Source organism: Ornithodoros turicata, chromosome 4 (genome assembly GCF_037126465.1).
Source record: "Ornithodoros turicata isolate Travis chromosome 4, ASM3712646v1, whole genome shotgun sequence".
Taxonomy (NCBI): domain Eukaryota; kingdom Metazoa; phylum Arthropoda; class Arachnida; order Ixodida; family Argasidae; genus Ornithodoros; species Ornithodoros turicata.
The window spans coordinates 42182136-42188326 of NC_088204.1; the positions used below are offsets into that span (position 1 = coordinate 42182136).

At 43.0% G+C, this 6191-nt stretch overlaps 1 long non-coding RNA gene across 1 annotated transcript; it reads right to left on the reverse strand.

The window, feature by feature from the left end:
• Positions 1–2779: 2779 nt before the first annotated feature.
• Positions 2780–5337, reverse strand: LOC135393051 (uncharacterized). The gene is made up of 3 exons (XR_010422407.1): positions 5152–5337; positions 4821–5039; positions 2780–4317 (listed from the first exon to the last, which is right to left on the reverse strand). It is a non-coding gene; the product is annotated as an uncharacterized LOC135393051 (long non-coding RNA).
• Positions 5338–6191: the final 854 nt, after the last annotated feature.

The following is a 6191-nucleotide window of genomic DNA, read 5'->3' on the forward strand; positions in this document are numbered from 1 at the left end:
GAAAACCGGCTTCGCTTTTCCCCCTCAACTCGCGCAATCGGGGCCGAAATCTAGCCTCTTTGCACTGGACATCCGCCAATTTCCGTGTGCGTGACGAAGTCACGAGGGCCACGTTTCATTGGGCGCCCGGACCGGAAGTTCTGTTGTTAGTGAGTCTGTGAGAGCGCCGGCATCCGTCCGGAATGCCCGATCGGGCAATATGGACGTCGAAGGCAGAAATGCGGAGACTTCGAGCCCGGAACTTCTTTCTGACCTTTCTGCGATCGAGACATCGAGAAGAAAATTCTGCGTGCTGAACAGCTCGGTAGGCTTTCGAAACGTCGCCGATGCCGCGAATGCGAGACGAAGTTAGAGCTCTACGAACATCAGTTACAGATGAAGCAAACAGCATGAGTCGCCTGTCTTCAGGTAAGCGATGAGCTTTTTAACGCACACTGTGATCGAACATGTAAACGTTCGCAGAAATTTCGTGTTCTGATATCTAATGCGCACTTGCTGTTCATGGTGCCGGTGTGGCTGGTGTGTCATAATGCCGAAGGAGATCGAATGCTTGTGCTGCAAGGAGCTCGAAAACACTGCCGAATGACTGCAGTATGAGTGCATTACAACCCACAAAGATTTCCAACTTCTATTCTTCAATATGACTGTCCTGAAGGTCGCATATTGAACTCCGTGGGCACGCGAACCTATGAGCGACTGTATTCACAAGTAAGTCACATGTGTCCTTGTCGAACGATGTTAAAATTTGGGCGCCCAAAACTGGTTTGGTCCTGCAATAGAGTCGTTAAAAACTCCAGTACAGGGCGCAGCACATAAAAAGGCTATACAGTACACGACTCTGAACTGGAGAGAACCAATATAGGCAATTTTGTAATTGTCAGTGTGCTGTGTCCTGAGTCACGTTTTTATGTATTGCCCTGTGCATAAGGTTTTAGCGTAGGTTTTTAGCGATATTGAGTGTTCTTGATTGTCGATTCAGTGAAAAGTAAAACAACTTTGGGTTCTAAAAGAACACAGCATGTGTAGTAATGTACAAGGTGTGGGCAGGTAGACTGCAGTTACTCTCAGGTACATGTAGAAATGACAATGCACACACACTGTACTGTAACCGGTTACCTATTTGCCTAAACTATATTTTATGTACATCTGTGTAGACGATGCAGATACACTGCGTATCGCCAGTTTGCAAGGTGAGTATGGCACAAGCTTGGAAAAAACAAGATCATGGTCATCCCAGCCTGTGCAGTGAAGAGGGTCTGGCAAGCCTTTCCCACAGAAAATGCCACAGGCTTCAAGTACCCAAGATCTTAACTGGGGGTACCTCTTCGCACAGCTCGTCTATCACATTTAAAATAATTCAGCATCTGTATTTAGGATGATCTATAGCTCTCAGGATGATGCATGGTTCATGAGTTCAACATGTTGTGTTGAAACACAACGCTAGTCCTTTTTAATGAGTCTTGCGGAATGATAGATGAGCACTCCTTTCGTGACATTGTGTACCATTGCTACAGTGAACAATTTCTTGAGCAAGACTGATGAACGAACAAAAAATAGAGTCTTGTCTTCCAAATATGTATGTTCCTTGTAACTTCCATATTTGTTAAGTGACCCATGTTGATGTCCCCCCTCATGTAATGCCTGCAATGGCCTTTGAGATATATTCATAAATAAATAAATATCAAAACCGGAAAAAGATGTAACACGTATCCTCTCTTTGTGTGAATGATACATAGACATTCTCAGAAGATTTGTACATAGTCACACTTTGCCTCATTTTGCATAAAGCCTAGTTCCACCTCTTATATCATCTCCGCATCTTCAATCTCCAAAGCAGTACAAGGCTAAAGTAATCAGTTACTACATAAAAAGAAGGAGGGGAGGAAAACAAATACTGGCACATCTAAAATTCGAAGAAACCCTGGTACTTTCACGGGGCTACTCACGGCTCAGTGCTGGATCAGGTCCCGATGGAAAACAGCTTTTCTGAGCCTCAGTGATAGATTCCCTTGATTGCACTGACTGTGAGGCACATCTCATTGGCTTGGTGGCAAGTGGGCTTGTGTCTGATAGTAAGATTTGGAAGAAAGGGAGCAAGGAACATCTCTCTACGGTCTTAAGAAGGATATCAACGTTACCTGTCAAGGTACAGCATTTCATGTTGCTTTCAGTAAGTACAACACTCCTCATAGCAGTTACCATTCGTGTTGGGAAAGCATGCTGAAGTTAGCTCAGGCAGTGCATCCAGAACTGTGAATCGGGTTCATAGAGAGCACCTGGTGAGAGGGACAGCAACAGTGTTCAGTAAAGACTCTCCAGGAATTTTGTGCAGGTTTGGGGGTCACACCTTTTAATAATGTTGATGGAAAGCAGGGTGTGTGAAACACTGACTTCTGGTAGATGAATTCTTGTTATTTATAACCAGGTACCCATGTTCTAGTAATCTAGAAAAAGCCTTGGCTCTCTTGGAGGAAATTGCTAATGAATCTGAGTGTCTTTTGTGGAAACAGGTCGTAACTGCCTTTCTATCCACCCTTCTTAGTTGCCCTCGCAAAAGCAAATATGTAATGCTGTGCACCATATCTGATGCTAGCACACTAATTGCTTTGAGTGTTCTCAGGCTTCTGAAATGGAGCTACCTCGTACATATGCTGTGCCATGTCGGCAAGAACATAAATCAGACTGCCTTTACTTTTTAAATTGGCCCTTCAGTGCTTCATGTGACTGCAAGAATGGCACCCCCAAAACAATAGGCAACAAGAATGATTTCTGCAATGTATTGAGCTTTGTAAAACAACAACTTTATTTGAAAATATATTTCAGAAGCCGGGTGACAACCTCATAATGTAGCGTCCTTTACTGCAAACACCGCTCAACACAACGAATAAAAACAAGCGTAAACGTTTTGTCGCCTATCCGGGTGGCATCATCAGTACAACAGAGGCCAAAGATGAGCACATCAGCCTATCTAAGAGGGAATCTTACACATCCGATAGGGGGCCACGGTATGTATTACAGGCTGAAGCATCACGCCTGATAAAGCAGGATTCTAAGAACTTTCTAGGGTCCCATCGCTAGTCATGAGCAAAGGTTACTGCACCATCAAAATATATGTCCCTTAGGACAGCAGTGGTAGACTGATTCGGTCCTGTTTAGTTAAGCTAAGCATTAGTAGCCCTGGCTCTTTTAGTCTTGTCCCACGTCTTTTGTCTATCTCGCCAATGTAGGTTGTATCAGATTCTATGCACTCAACTTGATATGCACAGTCAAAATGCCTGATGGGCACAGTGCCCTCCAAATAGCGTATGAAATACATTGGATGAAAGGAATGCGGACCACCGATTTGACTCCTTTGATGTTGTTTTTGATTGTTCTCTGTTGGAGGGATGATGCCACCTGGATAGGCAATGAAACGTTTACTCTCTTTATTCTTAATTGTTGTGTTAAGCCAGTGTTCTGAGTAAAGCATTTTACATTATGAACTTTGTTTGAATGATTAGTGGCGAGCTTCATACCCTGGGCCACTACTCTAACAATTGCTTGTGGTAGTGTGGCGAAATGGAATAACGAGCCTTGTAGACAATTTACTTGGCAATATATTTATTTCTCTCTCATAGGTTGAAGAACCCAGTGTGGTGTTACATAACGGAGGGGCACGTAATTATACAAGACCGATCACCAAAAGGCCTTGCTTTTGACTAGATTAAAATGTGAAGCGATTGTAATATAACAAATGCTGCATGGTGGCGATATGATAGGTTCTCCTCACGAGTTGTCGCCACAGTTACGGTTAGTTGAGAAATTGCATATCCAGGTAGCAGGATCAAATTTTAATTAGGCTACTTTGGCCAACACGCGAGCGTAGAGCACAGTGTCAAAAGCCCTTACAAAATAAAAAGAATACTACATCTACATGGACCCAGAAATCAAGACAGTTTGAAATGCTGTGAACGAATTCCACTACGTTAGTTTTGCCTGAATACCCTTTTCTAAAGCCATGCTGGAATTTAAAAAAAGAAATTGACAGAGTCAACTTGGTTGACAACGTGGTAGTACATGATGTGCTCCATTAGTTTACAGGGAACCCTAAAAAGTGGAGCTGGTTAATAGATAGAAGGAGCATAGTTGTCACCTCTTCTGGAGACAGGAATAAGCTTGAGACCTATGTCCTCGACTCGCACACATACTAAGAACCTTTGACACAGATTAACGTATCTTCATTCCACCTCTTTCACTTTCAGATGTTCATCTCTGTTGAGTGGTCTGTCATTCTTGTAATACAGATTGGAATTGAAATGCAGGTGCATAAGGGATGCTCTGAAAGAAAAAGTGTTTGGTTTTAGTCCTCTTAATGTTTCTGAAAACGAAAACAAACTTCACGGTGACTACTCTTCTGAAATTAGCAATTCCAGGATGACAGCAAAAAAAAATATCTTGCCATATCATTATATCCACCTGGCACTTCAATTGAATAATGGCAGTTGAAGATGACGATGATTCAATTTAATGACGCATAAGCAACTCGGGCTATAGTGTGCCAAAACCATGGTAAAACTGTGACTTGTTAAATATCTGATGATTATACTAAAATAATATACTTTGTTGGTTGGTAAATTGAGATATCGACAAAAACATGATATGATAAAAATAAGCAATTGAAGAAAAGGCAATTGTTGGCTTTGTGTGACTGATGTCGAGTTTGCGATGTTGGTTTTACGTGTTGAATAATAATGTACGCTGATACGCTGTAGCATATAAAGTACAATCATACACACGCTCAATATGTGGTGGATATGTGAAACCAATATACACATACTTACATTTCAAACTTTCTTGAAAAAGGCAGTCCAAGTCTGTCGGATTTGCCAGACTCTATACAAAGCCAGTAAGCACAGTGTGGAATGACTGATTCATCTTTCGAAGGCAGAGGTGCAGCTACCACGACGCTTCGTCATCTCAATGCTTCGGAGCGGCATAGCCTAGTAAGAAGCCATCAGAAGGATCTCATAACGATAACTTGGTCGAAAAAGTGGAGGGTTCTGTGGGATATGTAAGAAAGCATACGCGTTACACAACAGCTACGAGAATGATCGACTGCACCTGCATGGTTTTCAGTACGTAGACTTGGAACTGAAAAATAAATGTGCTAACCTTGTTGATACTACTTTTCCGTCAGGACCACACGAGAGCACACTTGGTTTTTTTAGTTGAAGGTATCATCAGGTCCCCATGCTCCTTTGAGATGCAGCAGACAGAAGTTCGCTGAGGCGAGTGACTGCCGTTGCGGTTCGTCGCTTCGCAGCAGATCAAGAACAGTACACCGCAACGATAGGTGAAACGTTCAGAATATGGTTACCAACTCCAACACCAACCCAATGACCCGAACAAAGAGGATGAACCGGGAGTCACACAAGTTCGCAGTTAGAGAGCTCGGCATACGGCATCCATTACAGCTGACCGGATACGGAAGCATATATCGAACGCCGTGTACAGATTGAAAAGAAAATCGTAGAAACTGTTGCAGGTGATAAATGCAGGGTATATTTTTCTTCTTGAGGCTCTGTAACAAAAACATATTAACGTAGAAATGCCATTTCACGAAGGGAATTGACAGATATTGCGTGACCACGTGACGCGTTTGAGCCAATTGTGGGTGTTGCGAGTGGCCCCCGTGTTGACGTCATCTTGATGGTAGGCCGGGGTGGATATTCTATATAAACGTATGTTTTCTCGGTTTGACGCTAGGCGTGCTGCACTCGGATGAAGTCGAATGTTTAAAATTCGAGTTTAGAGAAACCGTAGGGTTTTAATGCGTGAATTTTCGCATGGAGAGTCGTTGTTGGGTGCTTTATCGACTACAAGTACGAAAGAGCTCCCACAGTTTCTGGTCAGAGTCCCTTTAACTAACCGCAACCGTGGCAACAATTCGTGAGGAGAACCTATCATATCGCCATCATGCTGCGTTTGTCATGTTACAATTCCATCACATTTTAATGTCATCGCTATCACAGAGAAGCGTCAAAAACAACATCGAAGGAGTCAAATCAGTGGTGTGCATTCCTTTCATCCAATGTGTTTCATACGCCATTTGGAGGGCACTGTGCCCATCAGGCATTTAGACTGTTCATATAAAGTTGAGTGCAGAGACTGTGATGCAACCTACATTGGCGAGATAGACAAAAGACGTGGGA